The sequence below is a fragment of the Capsicum annuum genome, chromosome 4 (genome assembly GCF_002878395.1).
Source record: "Capsicum annuum cultivar UCD-10X-F1 chromosome 4, UCD10Xv1.1, whole genome shotgun sequence".
Taxonomy (NCBI): Eukaryota; Viridiplantae; Streptophyta; class Magnoliopsida; order Solanales; family Solanaceae; genus Capsicum; species Capsicum annuum.
Window position 1 is genome coordinate 53,871,431 of NC_061114.1, and position 20,415 is coordinate 53,891,845.

A 20,415-nucleotide genomic window follows, 5' to 3' on the forward strand; every position below is an offset into this window, starting at 1 on the left:
AAATATAAATATATATCTCATTTGTAAATCATAATCAACTTGTGGATTCCTAACTTGATTCAATCTCAAAATAATCTTTCTCATCATCAAGTACACTTGCTTATTAAATCATATCAAGTATCAAAATCTTCAAGAAAACATCATGGAACTCGTTCTTGACTCTCAAGCTCAATATTAATATATATTCAATAGACAAACTTCTCATAGAAAAAAAAACATAAATCATGACACTTATCATAAATCACTTAAAAATCATTATTTCATGTTAACAAAATACAACTCATGGCATAAATTCTTAATTTAAGAAATAAGACAATGAAGTAGTCATATATGTCAATCTTGTATAGCGTAAATCTCATAAATCCTTGATAAATTAATTTGGGTGTAAACCCACTTTGCAAAAATCATGAAATTCAATAGAAATTAAATCTTTGAACACAAGAACAAAAGAAGTGTTCTTCTTCAAAACCCTACATACATTGGATTATGATTTTAAAATGAGCAAGCTTGATTGGAAACTCTTCTTAACTCTTTTGAGCTAAGTTCTTGATGCCTTTGACTTGGAGAACTTGATTATTGAACAAATTGGTAAAATCTATGGAAGACTCTTGAATTTTCTTATAGAAGATTTGATTTAGGATTTTGGAAGAAACCCTAGTTCTAGATCTTTCTTGGAAGAGAAATGAGAGAAAATGAACTTCTCTTCTCTACTTGGATATATATATATAGGACCAAAATGGGCAGAAATGACCAAAATGACCTTCCAAAAATGTCTCTTAATTGCTGGAAAAAAAATAGTAGAAGACATCCGTGACAAGCCATCAGGCCTGTGATAGGCCGTCACAAATTGTTGTCACAAAAAGGGTGGATTTTATGATTTTCGACTTAAGGTTGACGACATTTTGTGACAAGCCATTACAAAATGTCGTCACAAAAGGTTGGATTTGGTGACTTTCTGCCTTAAGGTGACGACATTTTATGACAAACCGTTAGGCTTGTGACAAGTCGTCAGAAAAGGTCGTCACAGAGTTTCCAGGCTGACACACTGGAGTAAAATAAGCATAATTGTTTGCTCCGATTTCGGATTTTGACGAAATTTTTATAGTTCGAAAGATAATTCAATTATACATCTTTTGGTAGGTCATGGGCTCAAATATTCATAGTATAACGAGATATATGATCATTTGAAGTTGGATATAGAGAAATCCTTCCCAATAATTCAATCGATAAAGAATGTTTTGATTCACATAATTGCTAGGATATCTTTGAGGCCTTAATACACATCACCATTGATTAGAAAACAACCAAAGAACTATAATTTATTTTGCATTAGCTTGATTCTTGGTTGCACTATTGGTTAGAGTTTCGGGGTATTACAAAATGGCTCTAACTCCCTCACCGAGTATTCGACTCGGGTGAATCTTATGTCGATGGAAAGCTTATCCAATTCTCCATATGATAGAAAGTGGAATTTAGGGAAATACAACATGATATAAACAACAATCACTTTGGAAGTCATCCATATTCACTCTAAAGATGGATTTAGGCTTAAGAAACAATTGGGGTATTACAATATCTCCCCCTTGGAAATATTCATCCTCGAATGTTGCTGTTTGGCCAAGAATACAGAGAAAACCGAAGACACACAACTGAAACAACTTGCTAATATGTATCTATATCTTTCTAAACTTTGAAGTACTTCGTTGAATGTATAAACTCAAGATGAGACTATCTACACCGCTGGATCTGAAACTGGAAAAGAATAGATAGAGGACAACTGTAATTCTTGACTGAATTTGAGCTGATTTGCCTTCTGCTTATATTAAAGAGTGGGCTCATGCTGATAGTTTATAATTCACTTGATATGATAAGGGTGCAATCGTACTCACAAATGGTGAAGAGACAATTTATGCAGGCATAGGTCTTGAGAAACAAGGATAAGACTACACAATGGGTATTACCTTATCTGGATTAGAATACTTAGAAAACAAAGATTGTTCAATAAATGCTTACAGAATGAATCACAATTACATATCCGAATCTGAAACTGATGCCTGATACACATACTGAACTGAATTCGCAGATTTTGGGTGCGAGTAACTACTTACTGGATTGCCCGAACTTATGAAACTTTGAGTGGTAAGACCAGACTAGTTCAAAAAAATAGAAGACCATAGAAATCTATCTGCCAAATTTTAAAAACTGGGTTGCTAACTATGCAAACTGAATCATACTAGATACTCATACTTAAGTAGAGGATTTCTTCAACACCATCCCAAGGAATTCTAATGGTCTGAAGGAGCAAAGAACTTTAGGCACGATCTAAACAAGACATCTGAATCAGAGATCATAGAATTACCATAATCCCATAACTTGAAACCTAAACCTCTGAATCATAAGTCAGGATAAAAGCACTAAGCTTTAAGCAAGGAAAATCCTTACTCTCAAACTTAACCATACTTCTCAAACACTCTCTTAACTATATTATACCTTCTGATACTATACTTGATCGATTCAACTTACAATCCTCACATGACACGGATACTTCCATCGACTCATATCCCCTCAAACCAAACCCCCTCATCATCTTCATGCCTAACATAGAACCATAAGATTCGCCATATAACCCCATTTTAAATCATGATCTCCCACATATCTACATTCTTACAACCTCTCATTTCAAGAGTAATTCTCATTACCACTTCGACAACTCTAATCCACCTAGTACTAGCCATTTACTAATGCGCAAGGCACCCATCCGCATGTACACAAACACCACATTCAAGCCTATCTTCATACCCTACACACCTCTTATCAATAAAACATTCCATGCACTCGCCTCAAGAACACTGACATACTCCTAGCTAATCAAGTCCTACACTAACTCTTCACTCCAATATTCCTTCCAACTCATGGAATTACACAAAATGAACACACCACAATCTTCCCAATCATAACACATTAAACTTCAACTAACCATAACATGTATCAAAGACTTAGCCTCAATCTTACTTCACATTACCGCCAAGAAAAGGTCCCTTTATCATTAATAAGGAAATATCTCCCCTCTCTCGACTAAACAACTATTCACCACCACTATTTTGGGTAAGGAAAGATAACTAAAAGTTTAGAGCATGAGGATCTGACACATGAATAGATGCTATGAATAACTTGACACTCAACTGAGGCTTGAGTAATAGAGGATTTAACATCATAAACCCATCAAAAAAATATGGCCTGGGGACATGCATGATATAAATCTAAATTTTTTCTTTGCTGATCATCAAAAGTAGCGCTTGAATATTTGAACTGAACATGTCACAAAACTTGAGTACATAAGTCATGTGTTGTATGACCTAAATTGGGAATTCATAACTATGAAATGTGATTCCAACTGGTGAAAGGTCTGAAACTCTACATTTCGGTAACTAAGTGAGGACATGATTCTTTATGGCATGCCTGGACATGAATCATGATCATGGAATCAAAATGCAAAGCATGAATGAATTCTCAAATGACTGAAAATACTAAAATAAAATGGGTCGACCAGTATCCCTTCTCACAGATGTTCCACAACTTACTGGCACACTCACTAGAACCTGACAACGTAACTTGGTTACTCGTTCTACTATCTCCCCCTTAGACTAAAGCCATCACACTCCTTGACTCAATTATTAGGAACATTGTTCATTACCTAACTAGTCTTCCTCCTCCTAGAAACTCCACGACAGTTACTAATTACGCCACATATAATGACCCTAGAAAATAAAGCAGCCCCATAGCACCTTGGGCAAGATTTCTTACCAAGAACACAACATCAAACTTAATTACAAGTTGATCAGACTTAAGCTCTGGCATACACTGTCCAAACCCATTAGGTCACTTCTTTATAACTAGCTCTATTAACCAAGAAATCATCACTTCCACCTTCATAGACACCAATCATCCAAGCTTAATGCCTAACGCTTAGCATAACTTACAACTCCACCTCACTCGCAAAATTCTCACTTGGAAACTATAAAACAAATCATCAATAAATACTAGCCCACTTAAACCCCCTAATACAATAATTGGTCATAAACATATAGCCTCTCCCATTTATAATTCATTAACATGCCCCCCTTCTACCCATCATTACTATCTATCCTTCATACACAGCTTAACTTAGTTCATAACTTTCTAAGCCTCAACTTAACTTCCCCTTGCAATCTCAGAAGCACCTAAGTTAACAACACTCATCCACTAAGTATCCTCATCCATAACCTATACTTATCTTGTGCAACACACCGTCAACAACTTTTTTCATACCTTAAGCAAACTATTATTTACCTCCATCAACAACTCCTTCTTTTTCTTCCATGAGCTGACACACAAAAACAATATCACTTTATCACTAGCTCAATCATATGTAAAAGGATCTTCTATACATACTTCCAATAAATCACACTTTCCACCTTTCTTGCCACTACACCTTTAAACCCACTTCCAACCAGCATGAGGAAACAAGATACAGAAAGAGTCACTAGTGAATCAAAATAGGCCTCACCCGGCTTCACTAGTATTTGAAAAAGAATTTAAGATGGATAATAAGGAAATTATGCTAGTGAATCGAAAGAGCCCCACACGGCTTCACTAGACTTTCAGTTCCAACATCATAATGATAAAAAGGATACGAGAGGTAGTAACTCGCTATACAATATTTGATAATATAAGAATTCACATATTACTCTTTCTTAACTAAATGAATCATAAGGGAGAGGCCATAACATTGAACTTAGGGAACTCATAACACGTTGGTAAGCTCTTCTCAGGCTGCTTTGTGACACTTCTAAAATTTCTTACTTACAAGTCTAAGTGCATTGTTAGGGAAGGAAATTAAAACTTTCAGATCATGTTACCTCAAGAACAGTACATAGATAAAGAAGTATATATTATCATTATGGATTCTGAGAAGGAATCTGGAAGCGCAACTGACTTGGGCTTATTGTACGATTCATAAGCAAGGCATGATAAGACACTAATAAGATACTTTCTTTCTCATTTAAAACTCCATAACTATCTGTGGAGACTTCTTAAGAAAGTACTATCTGCAAAGAGCTGAGCTTGACTTTCTCTAATACCTAAAAAATAATGTGGAGATGCCCTGAATAGAGGAAGATGAGAATATGCATAAGTTTCTCAAAGAACCTTTCTATTGCACGATCTAAGACATGAAAGAATAGAGACCTTTTCTAAATTTCTTGTAGCCTCTCAAAGAAAAATACAGATGTCTCCGTAGCATTCTGCAAAACTCAACTAGACACAGCTTCAAAGACACCCTAGGACTCTTGAACTCTGTACTCTAATACTAAGATTATAACACCCCGAAATTGGGTTCCGAGATGTTACATGGTGCTTAGGGGCACAAGTGACCCCAAGCTAACCCTCCTACTGGCATAACTCATAAGCAACTAGATAAAATACTTAAATCTATATAAAATCAGAGAAAATATAAAAATTCTCTGAACTTGATCAATATAAACATGGACTTGCAAGATTACAACTCTACTTTTACCAAATAAAACTGAAACTGAATACATTAACTTCTACTGACTGTCTATGAAGCCTCTACTGGTACTGACTTTAGATAGTCGGTTCATGAGTCCTAACTATCTAAGCTCAATACAGCTAGAATAAGAAAATATACTACTTCTTGAACTGTATAACCAACTTAAGCCCTCAAATCCAAAGGACTCATCACCTGCTGACTGGGAGCGGCAGACTGACAGAATGTGGTATCCGCACTACAATTTGTACCTACATTATAAGATACTATAGCACATAGAAATATATGGGGGTCAGTACTTTAAGGAATGTACTGAGTATGTGGGGGTGCAATGCAGCATTATAAATAATATCATAAATGATTATGAAAATCATGCATGATGATGATAATGATTTTCTTTGCTTGAAATAACTGAAATATATTCCTCGTAAATCATCAATAGTAATGCAAGCATTATATATCTCATAAATCATTATACTCAACTCAAACTCTTTAATTCACGACTTAGAGTGACTCGGTAACTCATGAAACTTGAACTCTTATGGACTTGGGAGTTTCTTATAACCGACTTAAATCATGTGTGCTTACATGGAGTCCAACATATTGCCCACGTTGGGGAGAGCTATTCTATCCTTGCCATCAGAGTAGAACCTTAACTTTATTGATCATTGTCTTGGCCTTTGGCCCTTAATCTTAATCCTATGGTGGCACGTAGTTCTGGAAAAGTAGGATGCACTGAACCCACACTTCCCGCTTAGTGGTAAATACTAGTCCCATACTTAAGCTCAGTACGCATTAGGAAATCCACCTTAATCAACTCAAGGGTCTATCATGAAGACCAAAATATAAATATATATCTCATTTGTAAATCATATTCAACTTGTGGATTCCTAACTCGACTCAATCTCAAAATAATCTTTCTGATCATCAAGTACACTTGCTTATCAAATCATATCAAGTATCAAAATCTTCAAGAAAACATCATCAAACTCGTTCTTGACTCTCAAGATCAATATCAATATATATTCAATAGATAAACTTCTTATGGAAAAAAAAACATAAATCATGACACTTATCATTAATCACTTAGAAATCATCATTTCATGATAACAGTATACAACTCATGGCATAAATTCTTAATTTAAGAAATAAGACAATGAAGTAGTCATATATGTCATCTTGTACAGCTCAAATTTCATAAATCCTTGATAAATTAATTTGGGTGTAAACCCACTTTGCAAAAATAATGAAATTCAATAGAAATTAAATCTTTGGACGCAAGAACGAAAGAAGCGTTCTTGTTCAAAACCCCACATACCTTGGATTATGATTTTAAGATGAGCAAGCTTGATTGAAAAATCTTATTCACACTTTTGAGATAAGTTCTTGATGTCTTTGACTTGGAGAACTTGATTCTTGAACAAATTGGTGAAATCTTTGGAAGATTCTTGAATTTTCTAGTAGAAGATTTGATTTAAGATTTTGAAAGAAACCCTAGTTCTAAATCTTTCTTGGAAGAGAAATGAGAGAAATGAACTTCTATTTTCTACTTGGATATATATATATATATAAATATATAAAGGACCAAAATAGGAGGAAATGAACAAAATGTCCTTGTAAAAATGTTCCTTAATTGCTGGAAAATAATAGTTGACGACATCTGTGACAAGCCGTCAGGCCCGTGATAGGCCATCACAAATTGTCATCACAAAAAGGGTGAATTTCATGATTTTTGGGTTAAGGTTGATGACATTTTGTGACAAGCCGTCAAACTTGTGACAAGTCTTCACAAAATTTCATCACAAAAGGTTGGATTTTGTGAATTTCTGCCTTAAGGTGATGACATTTTGTGATGAGCCATCAGGCTTGTGATAAGTCATCACAAAAGGTCGTCATGGAGTTTCCAGGCTGACATGCTGGAGTAAAATAAGCATAACTCTTTGCTCCCATATCGGATTTTGACGAAATTAGTATCTTTGGAAAGCTAATTCAATTATATATCTTTTAGTAGGTCATAGCCTCAATGATTTATATTATAATAATATATATGATCATTTGAAGTTAGATATGGAAAAATTCTTCCCAAGAATTCAATCAGTAAGGAATATGTTGATTCACCTAATCGCTAGGACATCTTTGAGGCCTTAATACGCATCACCCTTGATTAGAAAACAAACAAAGCACTATAATTTATTTCTCATGATCTTGATTCATGGTTACACTATTGGTTAGAGTCTTGGGGTATTACAAAATGGCTCTAACTCCCTCACCGAGTGTTCGATTTGGGTGAATCTTATGTCGATGGAAGGCTTATCCAATTCTCCACATGATAGAAAGTGGAATTTTGGGAAATAAAAAGTGATGTAAACAACAATAACTTTGTAAGTCATCGATATTCACTCAAAACATGGATTTAGGCTTAGGAAATGATCGGGGTATTACATAGATAAACATTCTTGTATGTATTGGGTTTTCTTCATTCTTATTAATTTCTTAGCAATGGCCAACATTAAGATCCCACCTATATTATTGATACTTAATATAAATAAGGAGTAGTGACTAGAAAAAAAAGACCACAATAGTACTTTGAAAATTAACTATCGATCCAGCCTAATAGGTATTATCTACATATAATGGTTATCTATCATCTAATAACTTGAGATTTAAAAGGTAATAGTTAATTGGGATCTAGGATAACGGTTAGTATAGCGGCATCCTGAGAGTCAAAAGGTAAAAGGTGAAATCCATCAACTAGTCCAAAACTGTAATGCCCCGTACTTTCCTAAGCTAGAAAACAAACCGTTGTTCGTATATGTGAAAACCCCAATTTTGTAAGACATATTTGGGAACCTAAATTACCTATAATACCCTAGTTATAAGAGAGCTTATTATGTGTTAAGTGTGGTTATATGAGTAACTTAAGGTAGTACAAGTTAAGAGTTTCGAAATCTATCAAGTTCTAGTATTTGAATTCACAAGGGTGATCTTTGAATGATCATAACTTGATAAATATATGGTATTTCTGAATATTTCTACCCACAAAATTATAGAGAATCAAATTAGCTTTCCAACAATACCAATTTCATCAAAATCCGACACCCGGGTTAGGATTTATGGCTTTGCAAAGTAGAGTGCGTCGCCTAACCAATCGCACATGGCCACTGGAAAGCATATACGATAGCATATGCGGTGCCTATGTAAATATAAGTGATATCATATGCAGCACCTATGTAAATATAGGCAATTTTATATGCGGTGCCTATGTAAATATAGGTGATATCATATGCAGCGCCTATGTGAATATATGCGATATCATATGTGGCACATATCTTATGGTTTCAAGTTACTTAAACACTCTATTTTTGGGTTATTTTGAGGGCAATTAAGTCTTTTGTTACTCCTTACACACCCCTAAACTTAACCTTATGAATTTAATAGAATCTAAACACATCATAACCCTATTATCAATCTAAGTTCATCATCCAAGAGCTCTAAAGGAGAAAAAAAACTAGGATTACACAATCAACATTTAGGGTCCAATCTTTCAACAAATCCATTACCATAAAGGTATGTGGGGTTTTCAACAAGAACATCCTTTCATTCTTGTGCCCAAAAATTTGTATTATTTTATGAAGATATGTGATTTTACTTGTTTCATTATGAATTTGAGATGGAAACTATCATCCTATATTCTTGTTCAAGAAACTGTGATATTTTTATGATGTCTTAAAGATAAATTCCTTGAGTTTTGATATTAATATCATGTTTTAAGTTGAATTTTCATATTTTCATATGAGTTATACTTGTTTGCTATACAAAGTATGAATCTTGAAATGTTTTGCTCAAGTGTTGACATTGGGATTTAAACCCTCTTTAAGATTATGATCTTTGGTGCAGTAATGTATTATACACCCCTTGATATTTGAATTATTTGACCTTTTGGTATTGAAAGAATTATTTTTGAACTCGAATGAGAAAAGAAATCCATATGCTGATTTATTATGATAAAGGGGTATCATGATGGCTCCCGATATGAGTTATTGAATTGTGTTGTTATGGATTTTTTTTTGAAATGATTTGAGCTCAGTTCAGGAGTAGTCTTTAGCACTGAGTGGGAGGTATAGCTGTGATTGGTACTTCCCTAGAACTATATGCCCCGTAGGATGTGAGCCTAAGGCTGACTGATATAGTGATAACTAGTGAACAAAAGATTAAGGTTCTACTCCAATGGCAAGGATAGGGAAGCTCTCCCCAATGTGGATTAGACATTGGAATCTATGTAGCTTACATGGATTATGTCGGTTGTAAGAGACTCCCAGTATGTGTGTGTATTCTTCTGATTGAGATGAAAAGTATAATAGTTTGAAAGTGTGAGTTGAGAAAGCTATCATTTTTGAAGAATTTGAATAATATTTCTATATCTTAAAGAGAATTGTTATGAAAGCTACTCTTATTGATGACTTGAAAATGATTATGAAAGTGATTAGGATTTACTATGATGACTCACATGCTTTCACCGATGTGTTTTATTCTATGGTGATTATGATGATTTTATTTCGAGCTATGTGAGTCTCTTATTATAGAATGCATATTTTCCTATGAATATTTGTGATATAGGACTTTTATGAAAACTTGCACACACCCTCATATACTCGGTCCATATTCCATGGTACTAACCCATTTATTCGTACGTAGGCTATATTTTTCCTATAATGTAGGTCCAGGTGCTCATTCCCAGGCTTGATGTGATTCTCTGAGCACATTGGTCTACATTTTTAATAGTGGTGAGTCCTCATGGTTCGAGGACTGGTTATTTCAGATTTCACTCTTTTATTTTGAGTTATCATGTTATTCCCTGATGTTAGGGTTAGTTGAGGTCTATCCCAATGGCTCAGTGTTATATAGTTTAGTAGAGGCTTGTTAGACTAAATGTTTAGATTGATCAGTCTTGTAGAGAGGTCGTATTTTGTTATTTTTTGCATCTCTTTCATATTGAATTATGATATTATAGAAAATATCTTGATATTTGATTATAGTAATCCTATCGATGAGTGTTGAATGGTGTGACAATGTCTCATAAGGTTAGCTTGGGGATACTTGTAGCCTTAAGCACCGTGTGATGCTTCAGGACCTATTTTTGGGGTGTTACAAACTTGGTATCAGAGCCCAAGGTTATTGGAGTCCTATGGAGTCTGCAAGCTGCGTTAAGTAGAGTCTTGATCATCGGTGTGTAGCGCGCTACATCTATAAGGAGGAGGCTATAAGAAGTTTTAGGAAAAAATGTTATTTTTTTCTTTTAGAAGTCCATCGTGCTTACAGCTGTTTCCTTTTAGCTATTAATTCGTGCTCTTCTATTTCATAATATGCCTCCTCGCCGATCTAGAAGAAATAACAATGGTCAGCAACCCCAGCCTGCTGGCCCCTTGAATGAAAATGTGTCCCATGTCGAATTTTGGGCAGCCTTTCAGGCACTGGCCTAAGCTGTCGCTGCGAAGTTTAAGCCAATCCAGCCTCGGATCCACAGCAGTAGGGAGGAGATTCAGCTGCTGTGAGGATCCATGACTTTATTCGGATGAATCTATAGAATTTTATGGGTCCAAGCTAGATGAGGATCCACAGTTGTCCTTAGAGGAGGTGCAAAAGATTACTCAGGTGATGCATGTCCCTGAGGAGCATAGTGTGGAGTTGGCAACATATTGATTGATTGAACTTACATATGATTGGGTAGTTGCTTAAAGGAAAGGAAAAGGTAAGGGTGCCACCCCTATGTCTTGGCAGGAGTTCTAGGATGTATTTCTGGATAAGTTTTTCCCTTTAGAGATGAGAGAGGCGAAGTTAGAGGAGTTCATGAACTTCCGATAGGGCTCTATAACTATTAAAGAGTACTATTTGAAGTTCAATCAGTTGGCCAAATATGCTCCGAACTTAGTAGCTGATAATCGGGCCTGTATGAGTAAACTTATGAAAGGAGTGTCTAGCTATGTTATTAAGGAGTCCAGGTCTGCTTTGTTAAATAGTGATATGAATCTTTCAAGGATGATGACTCATGCCCAACAGATTAAAGTAAACAAGATCAAGGAGAGTGATAGAATGAGAAGGAATAAGAGAGCTAGGTCTGAGCAGCACGGACAGGGTCATACGAGATCGTAGGGAGGCAATCGCCCTCAGTTTTAGAACTATTCATCTATACCAGCACCATCGTCAGCTAGTGCTCCCATACCTAGGGGTGGGCAGGAGCAAGGTAGCAGGTCATATGCAGCCAGGTTCCAGTATAGTGTCCTAAGTATGGTAGGACCCACTCGAGTGAGTGTTGGGGTGAGAAGAAAGGTTTTTTCGGGTGTGGTAACTTGGGTCACAAACTTAGGGAGTGCCCATATGCCAGGCAAGGGCATCGTGATAATCACCCTCAAACTCAGACTCAGACTGCTAGTGCTCAAGTTCAAGTGACTCGCCCAGCCCCAACTTAGGGCGCCTCTTCTAGCACTACTGACGGTCAGTGCCAGAATAGGTTCTATGCTTTGCCATCTCTCCAGGAGCAGAAGGACTCTCCCGATGTTGTTACGGGTATGCTTCATATACTTCAGTTTAATGTCTATGATTTGTTGGACCCTAGGTCCAGTTTTTCATATGTTATACCTCTGGTTGCTATGAATGTTGAAATAAGTCTTGAAAATATTCGTAAGCCTATCTTAGTTTCTACCCTAGTGGGTGATTCGATTGTTGCCTATAAAGTGTACAGAAAGTGTCCTGTTACAGTCTTTCATAGAGTCATGTTGGTTGATTTGATTGAGTTAGACATGGTGGATTTTAATGTTATTCTGGGTATGTACTGGCTTCATTCTTGTTATGCCTCTATAGATTGTCGTACCCGAGTGGTCAAGTTTCAGTTTCCTCATGAACCTGCGTTTGAGTGGTCTGGGAGTTCTGTATCTCCCAAGAGTCATTTTATCTCATATATTAAAGCTAGAAAACATGTTTCCAAGTGGTGCATTTATCATCTAGTTATAGTCAAGGACACTAAGTCTAAGACCCCAACTCTCCAATTAGTTAGCTATGTTAATGAGTTTTCTGATAACTTTCCGAAAGGTCTCCCAGGGATACCCCTGCTAGAGAATAGAGTTCGGGATCGATCTTTTTCTCGATACTCAGCCCATTTCTATTCCTCCTTATTATATGGCACCTGCAGAACTTAAGGAGTTGAAAGAGCAACTCAAAGATCTGTTAGATAAGGGTTTCATAAGGCCCAGTATTTCTCCTTAGGGTGCTCCTATGTTATTTGTGAGAAAGAAAGATGGTTCCCTGCATATGTGTATTGACTATCGCTAGTTGAATAAAGTCACTGTCAAAAATAAGTATCCTCTTCCTAGAATAGACGATTCGTTTGACCAATTGCAAGGTGCAAGTTACTTCTCAAAGATAGACCTTCGATCCGGCTATCATCAACTCAAAGTTAGAGAGTGCGACACCCCAAAAACAGCTTTCCGAACTCACTATGGTCATTTTGAGGTTCTTGTTATGTCCTTCGGGTTAACTAATGCGCCGGCAGCTTTCATGGACCTCATAAATCGAGTGTTCAGATCATATCTTGACATATTTGTTATGGTATTTATAGACGATATTCTACTATACTCCCATAGTGAGAATGAACAGGCAGATCATCTCCGAATTATCTTGCAAACTCTTAGAAACCATCAATTGTTTGCCAAATTCAGAAAGTGTGAGCTTTGGTTGAGGTCAATTTTTTTTGGGTCATATTATTTCTTCTGAAGGTGTTTAAGTTGATCCCCAGAAAACAGAAGCTATTAGAGACTGGCCTAGACCTGTCTCTCCGTCTGACATTAGAAGTTTCTTGGGTCTATCTGGCTATTACCGCCATTTTGTTGAAGTTTTCTCCTCTATAGCATCTCCTATGACCCGGTTGGTCCAAAAGAAAGTGAAGTTCTTGTGGTCCAATTCTTGTGAGAATAGTTTTCGGGAGTTAAAGACTCGACTCACTACAACCCCTATTTTGACTCTGCCTGATGGCGTTGATGGTTTTATGGTATATTGTGATGCTTCTAGAGTTCGTTTGGGTTATGTACTGATGCAGAGAGGTAAGGTTATAAACTGTGCCTATAGACAGCTGAAACCCCATGAGAAGAATTACCCTACCTATGATCTTGATTTAGCTGCTGTTGTGTTTGCTTTGAAAAGCTGGAGACTCTACTTGTATGGTGTTCATGTTGATGTTTTCACTAATCATAAGAGTCTACAGTATTTTTTTACCCAGAGAGAGTTGAATCTTAGGCAGAGAAGGTGGTTAAAGTTATTGAAAGACTATTATATGGATGTGTTGTATCACCCGGGAAAGGCTAATGTAGTGCCGAATGCCCTTAGGAGGATGTCTACGGGTAGTGTTTCATATATTGGAGTGGTTAAGAAGGAGTTGGCTCGTGATGTGCATCGGTTTTCTAGGTTGGGAGTTAGGTTGCTTGACTCCACTGAATGGAGTATGTTAGTACAGAGTAGCTCCGAATCCTCCTTGGTTTTGGAAGTAAAGGAGAAGCAAAACTTAGATGCTAGTTTGGTCAGACTAAAAGAATCAGTCAAGGACCAAAAGGTGGAGGATTTCTCCCAAGAGAGGGATGGTGTGTTGAGATTTCATGATAGATTATGTGTTCCAGATGTCGAGGATATAAGACAGAGAATTATGGCTGAAGCGCATGGTGCGCTATATTCTATTTATCTTAGTGCCACCAAGATGTACCGCAACTTGTGGGAAATCTATTGGTGGAGTGGCATGAAGAAGGATATAGCAGCATTTGTGGCTAAGTGTGCGACGTGCCAACAGGTTAAGATAGAACACCAAAGACCTGGTGGTATGATGCAGAAGTTCGGTATTCCCACTTGGAAGTGGAAAGAGATAAACATGGATTTTATGATTGGTTTACCTCCTTCCCGATGCCATCATGATTCCATTTGGGTTGTTGTGGATAGATTGACTAAGTCTGTGCACTTCTTGCCTATGCATACTTGTTATACTGCTAAGGATTATGCTATATCAGACATTCGGGAATTAGTCCAATTGTATGGAGTTCCCTTGTCAATCATTTCAGATAGGGGTACTCAGTTCACTTCGCAGTTTTGGAGAGCTTTTCAGAAGGGTCTTGGTACCCAAGTGCATTTGAGTTCTTCTTTCCATCAGCAGACAGATAGTCAGGCTGAGAGGACCATCCAGACCTTAGAAGATATGTTAAAAGCGTGTGCTATTGACTTTAAGGGGAGTTGGGATGAGCATTTACCGTTGATAGAGTTTGCTTACAATAACAGTTTTAACTCTAGCATTGACATGGCTCAATTTGAGGCTTTGTATAGGGGGAAATATATGTCACCCATAGGTTGGTTTGAAGTGGGTGAAGCTGCCGTGAGTGGTCTTGATTCGGTCTTTGAGGCTATGGAAAATGTAAAAGTGATTAGAGAAAGATTGATAACCGCACAGAGTCGTCAGAAGTCGTATGTTGATGTGAGGAGAAGAGACCTTGAATTTAAAGTTGCTGACTTGGTGTATTTGAAAATTTCACCCATGAAAGGAGTGAAGAGATTCGGGGAAAAGGGGAAACTTAGTCCCCGTTATGTTGGACCCTACAGAGTTCTTAGCCGTGTTGGTAAGGTAGCATATGAGTTTGAGTTTCCTTCAGAGTTATCTTCCATTCACTCTGTCTTCTATGTCTCCATGCTTAGGAAACACGTTGGTGATTGTGTTATTGTAGATCCTTCAGAAAACCCTGATGTGCAAGATAGTCTTTCTTTTGAGGAAGTTCCTGTTGAGATTTTAGATCACCAGTCCAAAGACTAAGGAACAAAGAAGTTCCCTTGTTCAAGGTGTTGTGGCAAAACCAATCTGTTGAAGGTGCAACTTGGGAAACCGAGACGGATATATGATCAAAGTATCCACACCAATTTTCTGCAAGCCTCGATCAAGCTGAAAGTACCATTCAGCTCTAAATCATTCCTTTTCTATGCAGAATCGCAGTAATTCATCAGTTATTTTATACTATTCAGCTGTGTTTCATGAGTCATGCACTCCTTGTTGTGTCCAAAATGTAGAATGAAGTTGAGGCATGATTAGCAAGTTGCTTCAGCTGTGTACCCTTCATTTTCTATTTACTCTTAGTATACCCAGCATCATTCGAGGATGAATGTCCCCAAGGGGCAGATATTGTAATGCCCCACACTTTCCAAAGCTAGAAAATGAACTGTTGTTCATATATATAAAAACCCCAATTTCGTAAGCCATATTTGGGTACCTAAATTACCAAGAGTACCCTAGTTATAAGAGAGCTTATGATGTGTTAAGTGTGGTTATATGAGTCACTTAAGGTAGTACAAGCTAAGAGTTTCGAAATCCATCAATTTTTAGTGTTTGAATTTGCAAGGGTTATCTTTGAATGAACATAACTTGATAAATATGTGGTATTTCTTCATATTTCTACCCACAAAATTATAGAGAATTGAATTAGCTTTCCAATGATACCAGTTTCACCAAAATTCGACACCCGATTTAGGGGTTATGGCTTTGCGAAGTAGAGTGCCTCGCCTAACCAATCACACATGGCCACTGGAAAGCATATGCAATTGCATATGCGGCGCCTATGTAAATATAGGTGATATCATATGCAACGCCTATGTAAATATAGGCAATATCATATGCGGCGGCTAAGTAAATATATGAGATATCATACACGGCGCATATCTTATGGTTTCAAGTGACTTAAACACTTCATTTTTGGGTTATTTTGAGGGAAATTAAGTATTTTGGCACTCCTTACACACCCCTAAACTTAACCTTATGAATTTAATTGAATCTAAACACATTATAATCGTATTATCAATCTAAGTTCATCATCCAAGAGAACTAAAGAAGAAAAACAACTAGGGTTACAAAATCAACATTGAGGGTCCAATCTTTCACCGAATCCATTACCATAAAGGTATGTGGGGTTTTCAACAAGAACATCCTTTCGTTCTTGTGCCCAAAAATTTATATTATTTTACGAAGATACGTGATTTTACTTGTTTAATTATGAATTTGAGATGGAAACTATTATCCTATATTCTTGTGGAAGAAACTATGATATTTTTGTGATGTCTTAAAGATAAATTCCTTGAGTTTTATTGTTAATATCATGTTTCAAGTTGAATTTCCAGATTTTCATATGATTTATACATGTTTGCTATACAAAGTATGAATCTTCAAATATTTTGCTCAAGTGTTGATATTTGGGATTTAAACCTTCTTTGAGATTATGATATTTGGTGAAGTAATGTATTATATACACCTTGATATTTGAATGATTTGACCTTTTGGTCTTGAGAAGAGTTATTTTTGAACTCGAATGAGTAAAGAAATCCACATGTTAATTTATTATGATAAAGGGGTAGCATGATGGCTCTTGATATGAATTGTTGAATTGCATTGCTGTTGATTTTATTTTGAAATGATCTAATCTCTGTCCGTAGTCTTTAGCACCGAGTTGGAGGTATAGCTGTGATTGGTACTTCCCTAGAACTACGTGTCCCTATAGGATGTGAGCCTAAGGCTGATTGATATCGTGATCACTAGAGAACAGAAGATTAATGTCCTACTCCGATGGCAAAGATAGGACAGCTCTCCCCAATGTGGGTTAGACGTACTCCATGTAGCTCACATGGATTATGTCGGTTGTAAGAGACTCCCAGTGTGTGTGTGTATTCTTCTGATTGAGATTTAAAATGTAATAGTTTGAAAGTGTGAGTTGAGAAAGTTATCGTTTTTGAAAAATTTGATGAATCTTTCTATATCTTAAAGAGAATTTTTATGAAAGCTACTCATTTTGATGACTTGAAAATGATTATGAAAGTGATTGGTATTTACTACAATGACTCACATATTTTCACCGATGTGTTTTACTCTATGGTTATTATGATGATTTTACTCTGAGCTATGTGAGTCACTTATTACAGCATACATATTTTCCTATGAATATTTGTGATATAGGACTTTTATGAAAACGTGCATACACCCTTATATACTCGGTCCATATTCCATGGTACTGACCCATGTATTCGTATGTGGGCTACATTTTCCCTATAATGTAGGTCCAGGTGCTCATTCCCAGGCTAGACATGATTCTCCGAGCACATTGGTCTACATTTTCTGCAGTGGTGAGTCCTCATGGTTCGAGGATTGGTTATTTCAGATTTCAATCTTTTATTTTAAGTTATCATTTTATTCACTGATGTTAGGGTCAGTTGGGATCTGTCCTAATGGCTTAGTGTTATACAGTTTAGTAGAGGCTTATCAAACTAGATGGTTAGATTGATCAGTCTTTTGGAGAGGTCGTATTTTGTTACTTTCCGCATCTCTTTCATCTTGAATTATGATATTATGGAGAATATCTTGATGTTTGATTATAGTAATCCTGTCGATGAGTGTTGAATGGTATGAGAACGACTTCAAGGTTAGCTTGGGGCTACTTGTAGCCTTAAGCACCGTGTGATGCTTCGAGACCCATTTTCGAGGTGTTACAAAAACACAGTCAATGGTACATAACTTATCTGATTCTGCATGCAAGGGCATTAAAATTGTTTGATAGTGCACAATAAGTCTACTGAGTTAAGAAGCAAGGGGAACATAAGCCTAGTATTCATCTTAGATTGTTTACAACTAAAAACAACCAATTCTTCTTCTTTTAATATTTCAAAAAATCCCCTTTTTTACTTCCCCGCAATGCCTGGTGGTTTCAACAAGTTTGAGAAGAATTTTTAGACGATTCCCCATGGGATCAACTCCAATCGATTTAGGTTACTATATTTGATAGTGACCACTTTATCTTTCTAAGAAGGGGTAGTTTGGGTGTTATCAATTTAGAAGGGGTAGTTTGGGGGTTATCAATTAGTTTCAGAATTATGGGGAAATTTTTGACATCTAGAGATATGGCCTTTCAATCTCGAGGTACCATTTCTAATCTTAAAATTTGGATATAAGAAAGCACAATACTTACATTTTACAATTAGTTCTTCGTAAGGATCATCTATTTTATCAAAATGATCCTATGCAACAAATCTTTACAGTATGAGTTTTCTTTTCTTTGAGTTGATTTCACTTATTGTTATGGCTGCATTTGAACCTCCATTTTTATCTATTTTAGCTTTATTTTATGCCCTCTATGAGAGAAAAAACAAATAATAAAAGCATTAGAGATTTAATAAAAGAAAGAAGAAGAACTAGGAAAAAAATTAGAGCAAAAAAGAGGCTTTACCTGAAGCACATAAGCAATATAGGAAGTGTGCTTTAGAACTTGTAGATGATGTGTGCGCAATTGAGAACACATTTGAGGCCTTTAACCTAGAATAATTTTGAGGCCTTAAGCAACTTCTTACATTTTTGATGTGTTTATGTTAATTTTACAGATTAAGCTAACGGGTTAGAGAACCAGCAAGAATGGAGGAAAACAAGTCGACATCTGAAGAAATCTGAAGAAAGGTTTGGCTGATGACATCTGTGACAAGGAGTCATCCCCGTGATAGGCTATCACAGTTGCCATCAAACGTAACCAGGGAGTTGGAATAAAGTGAATGTTGTGATGACATATGCTGATAAGATGCCAAAAGTGTGACATGCTTTCAGAATCATCGTCAACCTTAGCCAGAAATTACCTAAATGGGGGAGGAACTGATGACATTCATGACACGCTGTCAAGATCCTGATAGGCCATCACTGTCGTCATCAACCTTAGGCAGCAGAATCTAAATTTTCAGAGAAGCGGACGACGTCAGTGCCAGGCCATCAAAATCATGATAGGCCATCACAATCGCCGCCATCTATTTCGAAGAAAAGCTGAATCTTTAATTTTATATCATTATTTAGGGTTAACTATTTAAATTCTTGTTTTAGGGTTTTTCTATTATATAATTAATTGACATATCCTATAACATACAACTTTTTCTTCTCTATCTTTCTCGAAGAGAAATATTTTGGTGGTTTACTTTGTGATTCAATTGAAAGAACACTTTTGATTTCCTTCATTATTGTAAGTTAATCCTTTCAATTATGAATTCAACTTATGTGCTTATTTCCTGCATCATGAGTAGCTAAGCACTCTTAACCTAGGTTATGGAATCTAGGGTTAGGTCATGATAAGGTGTTGATTAATTACTCAAGGTTTAATGGGTGTTAGGATTTCTTGGTAATTCTGATATTCTAACTTATGTATGTTGGTTGCAAACAATAGGCGTACCTACTTTGGTTTGCTTGAGAAAGAAATCATAAATAGTAGGAACTGAATTATCGACACGAACTCGAAAAGGCTTCATTTAATAATCAGCGCTGTAACAAGGTTGATTAACCTGTGATAAAATCTGGGTAGTAAGTTGCGATTCCCTAAGTCCGAGAGGATTAGGAAATAAGACGCTTGAATAGGTCAAGAGACATTCGAGCACACTATCGATAGAGATAGCTTATCATCCTAACCACTATGAGAACCTTGAGTTATTTATAGCATCTGTCATATACCATAACCCTAGTGAACATAATCCCGGTTATTTCATATAATATTGATTACAAACATTAATCTCAAAGTGACTAACAATTGTCTGAGAAATTAAAACCCCCATTTCAGGAAATAGTAAACTACTGATGAATTATTTCGTAAACAACTTGAGTTCATACCCTATTCCCTGTGGGATTCGATCCCAAACTAGTTGGGTTTCATAGTGACAACAATTACTTACACCCGTTCAAGAGTGTAGTTTGAGCATTAATTTGCTGTTAGTTAAGTTTTCTAGATTTATGTTTAGTTGTTGTTTTTGTTCAATTGTAGGATCTTTATAGGTGACGTCAAGAACCACTC